Genomic DNA, 12,318 nt, shown 5'->3' with positions numbered 1-12,318 from the left:
AATATAGACCTGAACACAACCCTAACTGCCCCAGCTGCAACTCTCCAAACGCGTCCTTCTATCACCTGCCCGTCTATACAGGGCTACTGGACCCAGGTGGTCCGGTTCCTCCACGATCGCATGGGCACCCCAATATCCCTATGCCCTCGACAATGTATCCTGGGGCTCCTCTCACTCTCCGAAGGCGAAAAATACCTGAACATTTTTCTGCAGGAAACACTGTACCTGACCAGACTGTAGATCACCAGGACGTGGATGAGGGGACCCCCCCTACACTACAACAATGGATCAGAGCAATTAATAACACCCTCCCCCACAAGAAGCTACTTTACATTCATAGGGGTTGCCCCAGAAAATACAACAAAATTTGGGATAGATGGCTGGAGGACGCCTCCACTTGCAATGGCGACAGTTCGATAAATTGCATACTGGTAAACCCTGTGGATCTTCTGTGAGTCTCCCAGCCCCCATGAACCTTGCATCAAAATGCTACTCTGTGGATCCTGCAGCATTGACTTTTCCCAGAAATATGCTATATGCCCATGTATGTCGAATGAACAGATTCATTGATGTAGTGCCTGTCGCACTGTATTTCTGTATGTGTATCCTAACTACTATGCTCAATAAAAGTTGTTTTTCGATAAAAAAAAAGGAATGGTGGCCATCTGTTATTTTATTTTTCATGACTGCAACATTATGGCGGACACGTCAGACAATTTTGACACATCTTTGGGACCATTGTAATTTTTACAGCGATTGGTGCTATAAAATTGCATTGATTACTATAAAAATGTCACTGGCCGTGAAGGGGTTAACCACTAGGAAGCAGTGAAGGGGTTACGTGTGTCCTATTGTGTGTTCTAACTGAGGGGAGAATGGGACTGTGTAGAGGAGATGACAGATCGCTGTTCATACTCTAGATGAATAGACAATCTGTCTGCTCTCCCCTCAGAGAACCGGAAACTGTGTGTTTACACACACAGATCCTGGTTCTCTGTGTGCCCCGAGCGATTGCGGGACCTCGCATTGGCTCTGTGAGTGAGCAGGGGGCGTGCACGTTCCCCCCAGTGGCTGTCTATGGTACCGACGCACCATGACGCCGATTCGCGCAGCCAAGCCATGTTCTTGCAGTATAATTGCGGCGGCTGGTTGGCAAACGGTTAAAGGGGGTGCAGATGGGGGGTAGCACAAATGCAACTCAACTGTGTGTTTTTTTACCGCCCTCCAACTACCAAAATAAAAAAATTGCACAAAAATGTAATGAATAAAAATAAATAAAATGTAACACTGTTTTATAAAAACAATTAATGAATCGTAATCATAAATACCTTGTTGTTGTTCCGGGTCATCATCTAGTCGTGTTCTCAGATCCCTATATAACAACAAAATGTATATTTTTAACCTTTAATCGATTTGTTGTACATTACTAATCTTCTTATTATTTATATTTGATTACCCTGCTTTACAGACCATGCATTGGTTAAAGGGACCTTAATAAAATTACCAGTAAGAACAGATACAGTGGTGTGAAAAAGTGTTTGCCCCCTTCCTCATTTCCTGTTCCTTTGCATGTTTGTCACACTTAAGTGTTTCGGAACATCAAACCAATTTAAACAATAGTCAAGGACAACACAAGTAAACACAAAATGCAATTTGTAAATGAAGGTGTTTATTATTAAAGGTGAAAAAAAATCCAAACCATCATGGCCCTGTGTGAAAAAGTGATTGCCCCCTAAACCTAATAACTGGTTGGGCCACCCTTAGCAGCAACAACTGCAACCAAGCGTTTGCGATAACGTGCAATGAGGCTTTTACAGCGTCCTGGAGGAATTTTGGCCCACTCATCTTTGCAGAATTGTCCTAATTCAGTTACATTAGAGGGTTTTCGAGCATGAACGGCCTTTTTAAGGTCATACCACAACATCTCAATAGGATTCAGGTCAGGACTTTGGCTAGGCCACTCCATAGTCTTCATTTTGTTTTTCTTCAGCCATTCGGTGGTGGACTTGCTGGTGTGTTTAGGATCATTGTCCTGCTGCAGAACCCAAGTTCGTTTCAGCTTGAGTACACGAACAGATGGTCCGACATTCTCCTTCAGGATCTCTTGGTAGACAGCAGAATTCATAGTTCCTTTTATCACGGCAAGTCTTCCAGGTCCTGAAGCAGCAAAACAGCCCCAGACCATCACACTACCACCACCATATTTTACGGTTGGTATAATGTTCTTTTTATGAAATGCAGTGTTCCTTCTATGCCAGATATACTTGGACACACACCTTCCAAAGAGTTCCACTTTTGTCTCATCGGTCCACAGAATGTTGTCCCAAAAGTCTTGGGGATCATCAAGATGTGTTGTGGACAAATTGAGACGAGCTTTGATGTTCTTTTTGCTCAGCAGTGGTTTTCTCCTTGGAACTCTGCCATGCAGGCCATTTTGCAGTCTTTTCCTGATGGTGGAGGCATGAACGCTGACCTTAACTGAGGCAAGTGAGGCCTGCAGTTCCTTGGACGTTGTTGTGGGGTCTTTTGTGACCTCTTGGATGAGTCGTCGCTGCGCTCTTGGGGTAATTTTGGGCGGCCGGCCACTCCTGGGAAGGTTCACCACTGTTCCATGTCTTCGCCATTTGTGGATAATGGCTCTCACTGTGGTTCGCTGGATTCCCAAAGCTTTGGAAATGGCTTTATAACCCATTCCAGACTGATAGATCTCAATTACTTTCTTTCTCAATTGCTCCTGAATTTCTTTGGGTCTCGGCATGATGTGTAGCTTTTAAGGATCTTCTGGTGGACCTTACTGTGTCAAGCAGCTCCTATTTAAGTGATGCCTTGATTGTGAACAGGTGTGGCAATAATCAGGCCTGGGTGGGGCTAGAGAAATTGAACTCAGGTGTGGACAACCACAGTTATAGTATGTTTTAACAAGGGGGCAATCACTTTTTCACACATGGCCATGATGGTTTGGATTTTTTTTCACCTTTAATAATAAACACCTTCATTTACAAATTGCATTTTGTGTTTACTTGTGTTGTCCTTGACTATTGTTTAAATTGGTTTGATGTTCCGAAACACTTAAGTGTGACAAACATGCAAAGGAACAGAAAATGAGCAAGGGGGCAAACACTTTTTCACACCACTGTACTCACTCCCTCTTGTTCCTGAGTTATTCCAAAGGTTTAGAACAGCTTGAGTTTTCACAAAGTTGAACTTACGGGGAGCCTACAACCTGGTCCGTATTAGGGAAGTTGATGAGTTTAAGACTGCCTTCTGAACACGTTTAGGTCACTTCTAGTAGCTTGTGATGCCCTTCGGGCTATGTGAAGCCCCCGCGACATTCCAACATTTTGTGAATGACATCTTCAGGGAATACCTTGACCTATTCTTAACCACTTAAGGACCGCCGCATGCCATTGTACGTCATTACAATGGCATGTACAGGCACAAGCACGTACATGTACGTGCTTGCCTTCCAGCGGGTGGGGGGTCCGATCGGACCCCCTCCCGCTGGATGCGGTGGTCCAGTTCGCTTCAGGAGCGATCCGGGATGAGGGGATGGCCGTTGGTTTCTGACCATCCCCTCTCGATCGCTCCTGGTGAATGAGAAGCTTCCTCCCACTGTGTATTGTATACACAGGCAGGGAGGAAGTGATGTCATTCTCCTCGGGGCGGTCTTATTGACCGGACTACGAGGAGAGGACAGTAAGTCTGCACCAAACACTACACTGACACTAAATAACACATAGGCACACAAACCCCCCCCCCCCCCCCGATCGCCCCCTGCCCCCCCTCGCCCCCCCCCCCAGTCACAGTGTCACTGATTGCAGTGATCATTTATTTACTGAGTTGTAAAAGTAAAAACTGTCAGGGCAGTTAGTGTTAGGTCCAGGGTAGCCCCCTACCACCCCCCAATAAAGATTTAACCCCCTTATTGCCCTTAGAGTTAACCCTTTCACCCCCTTTTGCCAGTGTCACTAAGCGATCATTTTTCTGATCGCTGCATTAGTGTCGCTCGTGTCGCTAGGTAGCTAGTTATTTTTTTAGGTTCACCGCCAGGTTTTTGTAGCGCTAGGTACCCCAATATACTACCCAATAATGGTTTTATGCCCCTGATTGCCCCTAGTTAACCCTTTCACCCCCTTTTGCCAGTGTCACTAAGCGATCATTTTTCTGATCGCTGCATTAGTGTTGCTAGGTAGCTAGTTATTTTTTTAGGTTCACCGCCAGGTTTTTATAGCGCTAGGTACCCTGATATACTACCCAATAACGGTTTTAACCCCCTGATTGCCCCTAGTTAACCTTTTCACCCCCTTTTACCAGTGTCACTAAGCGATCATTTTTCTGATTGCTGCATTAGTGTCGCTAGTGTCGCTAGGTAGCTAGTTATTTTTTTAGGTTCACCGCCAGTTTTTTATAGCGCTAGGTACCCCGATATACTACCCAATAATGGTTTTAACCCCCTGATTGCCCCTAGTTAACCCTTTCACCCCCTTTTGCCAGTGTCACTAAGCGATCATTTTTCTGATCGCTGCATTAGTGTCACTAGTGTCGCTAGGTAGCTAGTTATTTTTTTAGGTTCACCGCCAGGTTTTTATAGCGCTAGGTACCCCCATATACTACCCAATAATGGTTTTAACCCCCTGATTGCCCCTAGTTAACCCTTTCACCAGCGATCACAGTATAAGTGTCACTGGTGACGCTGGTTAGCCAGTTAGGTATTTAGGTTCCCCGTCAGGTTTTTATATAGCGCCAGGGACCCCCATATACTACCTAATAAAAATTTGAACCCCCTGATTGTCCCTAGTTAACCCTTTCACCACTGATCACCGTATAAGTGTTACGGGTGACTCTGGTTAGTTAGTTTGCTTTTTATAGCATCAGGGCACCCACCATTTATTACCCAATAAAGGTTTAACCCCCTGATCACCCGGCGGGTGATATCAATTAGGTTTTAGGGTCAGGGTCTGCATCGCCCCAGGCAGCGCTAGGTTAGTGCCAGTACCGCTAACACCCACGTGCAAAGCATAAACCTCCCGTAGTGGTATAGAATCTGAACAGATCAATATCTGATCAGATCTATACTAGCGTCCCCAGCAGTTTAGGGTTCCAAAAAAACGCATTGTTAGCGGGATCAGCCCAGATACCTGCTAGCACCTGCGTTTTGCCCCTCCGCCCAGCCCACCCAAGTGCAGTATCGATCGATCACTGTCACTTACAAAACACTAAACACATAACTACAGCGATCGCAGAGTCAGGCCTGATCCCTGCGATCGCTAACAGTTTTTTTTGGTAGCGTTTTATATTTAAATCCGGGAAGGCAGTGCTTGGTTTTCGGGGTCCAGTACGTGGCTAGGCTCCCAAAAAGTCCCCCACATGTGGTATCCCCGTACTCGGGAGAAGCAGCAGAATTTATTTTGGGGTGTAATTTGACTTATGCCCATAGCATGTGTGAGCAATATATCATTTAGTGACAACTTTGTGCAAAAAAAAAAAAAATTTTTTTAATATTCCTGCAACTTGTAGCAAAATATAAAATATTTCATGGACTCAACATGCCTCTCAGTAAATAGCTTGGGGTGTCTACTTTCCAAAATGGGGTCATTTGGGGGAGTTTTGTGTTATTTTGGCATTTTATGGCCTTTGAAACTGTGATAGGTAGTGAGGAGTGAAATCAAAAATTTGCACCCTTAGGCCGCGTACACACGGGCGGACTGTCTGCCCAACTTAGTCCGCCGAAACACATTTCAGCGGACAGTCCGCTCGTGTGTGGGCTTCAGCGGACTTTTTTAGCAGACAGTCTGGTGGACTAAGTCTTTCGGAATGTTGGAAAGACTGTCCGTCGGACTCGCATTTCAGCGGACAGTCCGCCCGTGTGTGTGCCAGTCCGCCCTACTTTTGAAATGAGCGGACTTTTCCCGCCCGGAGAAAAGTCCGCTCATTTCGAGCGGGTATCCAGGTAGGCGGGGCCCACGACGGAGACGTCACTGGCCCCGCCGCCTGGTATGGACTTAAAGGGGAACCCCAACTCCGAAAAATATCGGCGTGGGGGTCCCCCCAAGTCCACAACAGACCCTTGTTCGAGCACGCTACCCGGCCGGCCAGGAAAGGGGGGCGAGCGAGCGCCCCCCCTCCTGAGCCGTACCAGGCCGCGTGCCCTCAACATGGGGGGTGCCTTGGAGAAGGGGGGGCCGCGCGGCCCCCCCACCCCAAAGCACCTTGTCCCCATGTTGATGAGGACAAGGGCCTCTTCCCGACAACCCTGGCCGTTGGTTGTCGGGGTCTGCGGGCGGGGGGCTTATCGGAATCCGGGAGCCCCCTTTAATAAGGGGGCCCCTGGATACCGGCCCCCCACCCTATGTGAATGAGTATGGGGTACAACATGGGGACAAGGTGCTTTGGGGTGGGGGGCGCGCAGCCCCCCTTCCCCAAGGCACCCCCCATGTTGAGGGCACGCGGCCTGGTATGGCTCAAGAGGGGGGGGCCGCACGCTCATCCCCACCCCCTTTCCTGGCCGGCCGGGTAGCGTGCTCGGATAAGGGTCTGGTATGGATCTGGGGGGGACCCCCACGCCGTTTTTCCGGCGTAGGGGGTTCCCCTTAATATCCATACCAGACCTAAGGGCCTGGTATGCTCTCGGAGCGGGAACCCACGCCAAATTTTTTTCATAAATTTGGCGTGGAGTTCCCTCTTGATAGCTTATAATTCTGTCAGAGTCGCCTCCGTATAGACGGAGATCCGACTTGGAGGCGACCTCCATTGAAATTAATGGGTACCGGTCGCCTACAAGTCGGATTCAAGTAGTACAGGAACCTTTTCTGAAGTCGGAGCGACTTCAGTAGTGTGCATTAAGACGGCTCTCAAAAAAAATAAAGTTTACAAAAAGTTGTCACTAAATGATATATTGCTCACACATGCCATAGTTATATGTGGAATTGCAGCCCAAAATATATTCTGCTGCTTCTCCTGAGTACGGGGATACCACATATGTGGGACTTTTTCGGAGTCTAGCCATGTACGGCACCCCGAAAACCAATCACTGCCTTCAGGATTTCTAAGGCCGCGTACACACGTGGCGGACTGTCTGGCCAACAGACAATCTGACAGACAGTCCGTCATACTTTCGAATGAATGGACTTGCCCACACACGGCACTTTTTGAGCGGACTAATACGGCGGACTAAGTCCGCCATACAATCCGCCCTACTTTTGAAATGAACGGACTCGCCCACACACGCGGAGGAAATTTCTCTCATTTTGAGCGCGTCTCCAGGTAGGCGAGGCCCGCGAAGCAGACGTCGCTGACCCCGCCGCCTGGAATGGACTTAAAGGGGATCCCAACGCCGAAAAAATCTGCGTGGGGGTCCCCCCAAGTCCACAACAGACCCTTGTTCGAGCACGCTACCCGGCCGGCCAGGAAAGGGGGGGCGAGCGAGCCCCCCCACCCCAAATCACCTTGTCCCCATGTTGATGAGGACAAGGGCCTCTTCCCGACAACCCTGGCCGTTGGTTGTCGGGGTCTGCGGGCGGGGGGCTTATCGGAATCCGGGAGCCTCCTTTAATAAGGGGGCCCCCGGATACCGGCCCCCCACCCTATGTGAATGAGTATGGGGTACAATGTACCCCTACCCATTCACCTGTAAAATAAAAGTACAAAAAAAAAACACAACACACGAGATAAAATATTTTATTGCACAGCTCCGGGGGTCTTCTGTCTTCGGGGGTCTTCTCGCCGGACTCCTCCGCTATCTTCTTGTAGCTCTTTTGCTAGCGGAGGAGTCCGGCTTTCTTCCCCGCCGCCGGCCTCTTCTCCCGACTTCGGGGGTCTTGTCCCCCTCTTCGGTTCTTCTGCCGGGCCACCGCGCCTTCTTATAGCTCTTTTACAGGCGGTGGCCCGGTCTTCTGTCGCCGCCGCCTTCCGTTCTTCTTCTTCTTCTTCTTCTCCAGGAGATGTTGCCTCGACGATCTCTCCGGCCGGAATGCCAGAGCCGCGCTGCGCGGCCACTTATATAGTGACAATGGGGCGGAGTCACATGGTATATGTCACATGGGCTCGTCACATGGGTTGATGTCACATGGGGACTATGACATCGTAAGGGGGCGGGGTCACCATGTGACACCAACCCATGTGACATAAAGCCATGTGACACTGCCTCATTGTCACTATATAAGTGGCCGCGCAGCGCGGCTCTGGCATTCCGGCCGGAGAGATCGTCGAGGCAACATCTCCTGGAGAAGAAGAAGAAGAAGAACGGAAGGCGACGGCGGCGACAGAAGACCGGGCCACTGCCTGTAAAAGAGCTATAAGAAGGCGCGGTGGCCCGGCAGAAGAACCGAAGAGGGGGACAAGACCCCCGAAGTCGGGAGAAGAGGCCAGCGGCGGGGAAGAAAGCCGGACTCCTCCGCTAGCAAAAGAGCTACAAGAAGATAGCGGAGGAGTCCGGCGAGAAGACCCCCGAAGACAGAAGACCCCCGGAGCTGTGCAATAAAATATTTTATCTCGTGTGTTGTGTTTTTTTTTGGTACTTTTATTTTACAGGTGAATGGGTAGGGGTACATTGTACCCCATACTCATTCACATAGGGTGGGGGGCCGGTATCCGGGGGCCCCCTTATTAAAGGGGGCTCCCGGATTCCGATAAGCCCCCCGCCCGCAGACCCCGACAACCAACGGCCAGGGTTGTCGGGAAGAGGCCCTTGTCCTCATCAACATGGGGACAAGGTGATTTGGGGTGGGGGGGCTCGCTCGCCCCCCCTTTCCTGGCCGGCCGGGTAGCGTGCTCGAACAAGGGTCTGTTGTGGACTTGGGGGGACCCCCACGCAGATTTTTTCGGCGTTGGGATCCCCTTTAAGTCCATTCCAGGCGGCGGGGTCAGCGACGTCTGCTTCGCGGGCCTCGCCTACCTGGAGACGCGCTCAAAATGAGAGAAATTTCCTCCGCGTGTGTGGGCGAGTCCGTTCATTTCAAAAGTAGGGCGGATTGTATGGCGGACTTAGTCCGCCGTATTAGTCCGCTCAAAAAGTGCCGTGTGTGGGCAAGTCCGTTCATTCGAAAGTATGACGGACTGTCTGTCAGATTGTCTGTTGGCCAGACAGTCCGCCACGTGTGTACGCGGCCTTAGAAATCCTGAAGGCAGTGATTGGTTTTCGGGGTGCCGTACATGGCTAGACTCCGAAAAAGTCCCACATATGTGGTATCCCCGTACTCAGGAGAAGCAGCAGAATATATTTTGGGCTGCAATTCCACATATAACTATGGCATGTGTGAGCAATATATCATTTAGTGACAACTTTTTGTAAACTTTATTTTTTTTTTGTGTCATTATTCAATCACTTGGGACAAAAAAAAAATATTCAATGGGCTCAACATGCCTCTCAGAAATTTCCTTGGGGTGTCTACTTTCCAAAATGGGGTCATTTGGGGGGGTTTTGTGTTATTTTGGCATTTTATGGCCTTTGAAACTGTGATAGGTAGTGAGGAGTGAAATCAAAAATTTGCACCCTTAGAAATCCTGAAGGCAGTGATTGGTTTTCGGGGTGCCGTACGCGGCTAGACTCCCAAAAAGTCCCACATATGTGGTATCCCCGTACTCAGGAGAAGCAGCAGAATATATTTTGGGGTGCAATTCCGTTTCAAATAGTTTTATTGAAAAGACAAGTAATTCACACAGGAATAAGCAGAACAGTTTACAGTGGTAACAGTAACAGAAAATAATCAAATGAGCTGCTACCTAAATTTGCAGAAGTAGATACACCAGAAAAATCGAAAGCAAGCTCATAGACCCTTCACATATATAGTATAGTGGACATATGACATCCGAGGAGAGGGCCGAGTAAAAGCAAACTGACGGTTTCCAAAGGAGGAAAAACATTTGACAAACATTGTTGTAATGACAACTATTACCAGGGGTAATGGTAGAAAAAAAGAGTTCCGCTGGATAAATTTTACATATATAAGGAAAAGAGGGAGGGGAAAAGAAAGTAGGAAACAAGGAGAGGAGTGAGGAGGAAAAAAGGAGTAGGGATACAAAAAAGGAAAAGAGGCGATACCAGATGGCAAGACAGAAGAGATAAGAGAAAAAGGGTATGGTCGGAAGGCCCACGAGAACCACAGACCACAAACTGGCGCCCATTCTGGGCTAAGGAGCCATAAGACGAGTATCAAAATCTTTCGGTAGAAAATGGTCCACCCAAGGTTGCCATATTTTATTAAATAACGGGATTCTATCCAGAACGACTGCCTCTATCTTAGCATGAATCATTGCCTGTGTGACTCTATGTTTAGTTTCAGTTATATTCAGGGATGGTGTCCTCCAGGCTCTCGCAATCTGTCATGAACCAGATGTGACCAGAACTGTGTGACTGCGACAAGTGAACCAGACACAAATAAGTGAAGGTAAATTTATTAAGCAAACGCATATAAATGTGAACACACCACCAATACAAACTAAGTGAACAAACTAACAACCAAACAGTGCAGATAAGCAAGTAAACCAGTATAATGTAACAAAAGGGAGAACCAGAATCGTAGACAAGCCAGGCCGGGGTCATAAATAGGAGGTAAGCAGAATAGGGGGACAAGGAGAGAGGGAACAGGTACAAGAGGCAGGATACAGGAAACAGGGATCGGGGATCAGGTATCAGGTAACAGGTATCAGGTAACAGGTAACAGGTAACAGGTAACAGGTATCAAACAAGCTGCAGGTCAGGGCTCAAGGACAATACCAAGGCAAAGTGTATATGAACTTGCCGGGTATTTATAATGGCTGCTGTCAGTCATGTGACGCCTGACTGCAGAGGGCAATACCTGCTCCATACTGCCAGGATCCCTCCGCTGGTGGACACCAGTACTGCGGACCAAAGATGACATAATTCCAGCAGGAGACACCTGCTGGTGGATCGCAGTACTGCATGCCAAATGATTGATATTACCAGCGGAGGGAACCTTTCCTGACAGTACTCCCCCTCAAAGGAGCGACCTCCGGACGCTCCAACTAGCAGTTGCTGGGGAAAGTCCACTGCGTCAAGCTGGGCTATGGGCAAAGTCACATTAGGTTGGGTAACAGACACTTCAAGCAGGGTAGCAGACAGAACCACATCGGGCCGGGAAGCTGGCACGTCAGGCTGGAAGGCGGGCAGCGGCACGTCAGGCTGGAAGGCGGGCAGCGGCACGTCAGGCTGGAAGGCGGGCAGCGGCACGTCAGGCTGGAAGGCAGGCACATCAGGCTGGACAACAGGCACATCAGACTGGAAGGCATCGGACTGCAAGGCCGGGACATCAGACTGGAAGGCGTCGGACTGCAAGGCCGGGACATCAGACTGGAAGGCGTCGGACTGCGAGGCCGGGACATCAGACTGGAAGGAATCAGACTGCGAGGCCGGGACATCAGACTGGAAAGAATCAGACTGCGAGGCCGGGACATCAGACTGGAAGGCATCGGACTGCAAGGCCGGAACATCAGACTGGAAGGCATCAGACTGCAAGGCCGGAACATCAGACTGGAAGGCATCAGACTGCAAGGCCGGAACATCAGACTGGAAGGCATCAGACTGCAAGGCCGGAACATCAGACTGGAAGGCATCAGACTGCAAGGCCGGAACATCAGACTGGAAGGCATCAGACTGCAAGGCCGGAACATCAGACTGGAAGGCATCAGACTGCAAGGCCGGAACATCAGACTGGAAGGCATCAGACTGCAAGGCCGGAACATCAGACTGGAAGGCATCAGACTGCAAGGCCGGAACATCAGACTGGAAGGCATCAGACTGCAAGGCCGGGACATCAGACTGGAAGGCCGGGGCATCAGACTGGAAGGCATCAGACTGGAAGGCCGGGGCATCAGACTGGAAGGCATCAGACTGGAAGGCCGGGGCATCAGACTGGAAGGCATCAGACTGGAAGGCATCAGACTGGAAGGCCGGGGCATCAGACTGGAAGGCATCAGACTGGAAGGCCGGGGCATCAGACTGGAAGGCATCAGACTGGAAGGCCGGGGCATCAGACTGGAAGGCATCGGACTGGAAGGCCGGGGCATCAGACTGGAAGGCATCGGACTGGAAGGCATCGGACTGGAAGGCCGGGGCATCAGACTGGAAGGCATCGGACTGGAAGGCCGGAACATCAGACTGGAAGGCATCAGACTGCAAGGCCGGAACATCAGACTGGAAGGCATCAGACTGCAAGGCCGGAACATCAGCCTGGAAGGCATCAGACTGGAAGGCTGGAACATCAGACTGGAAGGCATCAGACTGCAAGGCCGGGACATCAGACTGGAAGGCATCAGACTGCAAGGCCGGGACATCAGACTGGAAGGCCGGGACATCAGACT

The 12,318-nt window shown here is 49.8% G+C and overlaps 1 long non-coding RNA gene across 1 annotated transcript in view; it reads right to left on the bottom strand.

The window, feature by feature from the left end:
• Window positions 1-1,328: 1,328 nt before the first annotated feature.
• LOC143933187 (uncharacterized) overlaps window positions 1,329-12,318 on the bottom strand; it is a 229,103-nt gene continuing 218,113 nt past the window's right edge. The window contains exon 3 of the long non-coding RNA XR_013263032.1: window positions 1,329-1,372. This is a non-coding gene — a long non-coding RNA (uncharacterized LOC143933187). The remainder of the gene's footprint in view (window positions 1,373-12,318) is intronic.

Source organism: Lithobates pipiens, unplaced genomic scaffold (assembly GCF_037356315.1).
Source record: "Lithobates pipiens isolate NorthernLeopardFrog02 unplaced genomic scaffold, aLitPip1_a1.2 Scaffold_27, whole genome shotgun sequence".
NCBI classification, from domain to species: Eukaryota; Metazoa; Chordata; class Amphibia; order Anura; family Ranidae; genus Lithobates; species Lithobates pipiens.
This window is presented reverse-complemented; position numbering and strand designations above follow the sequence as displayed.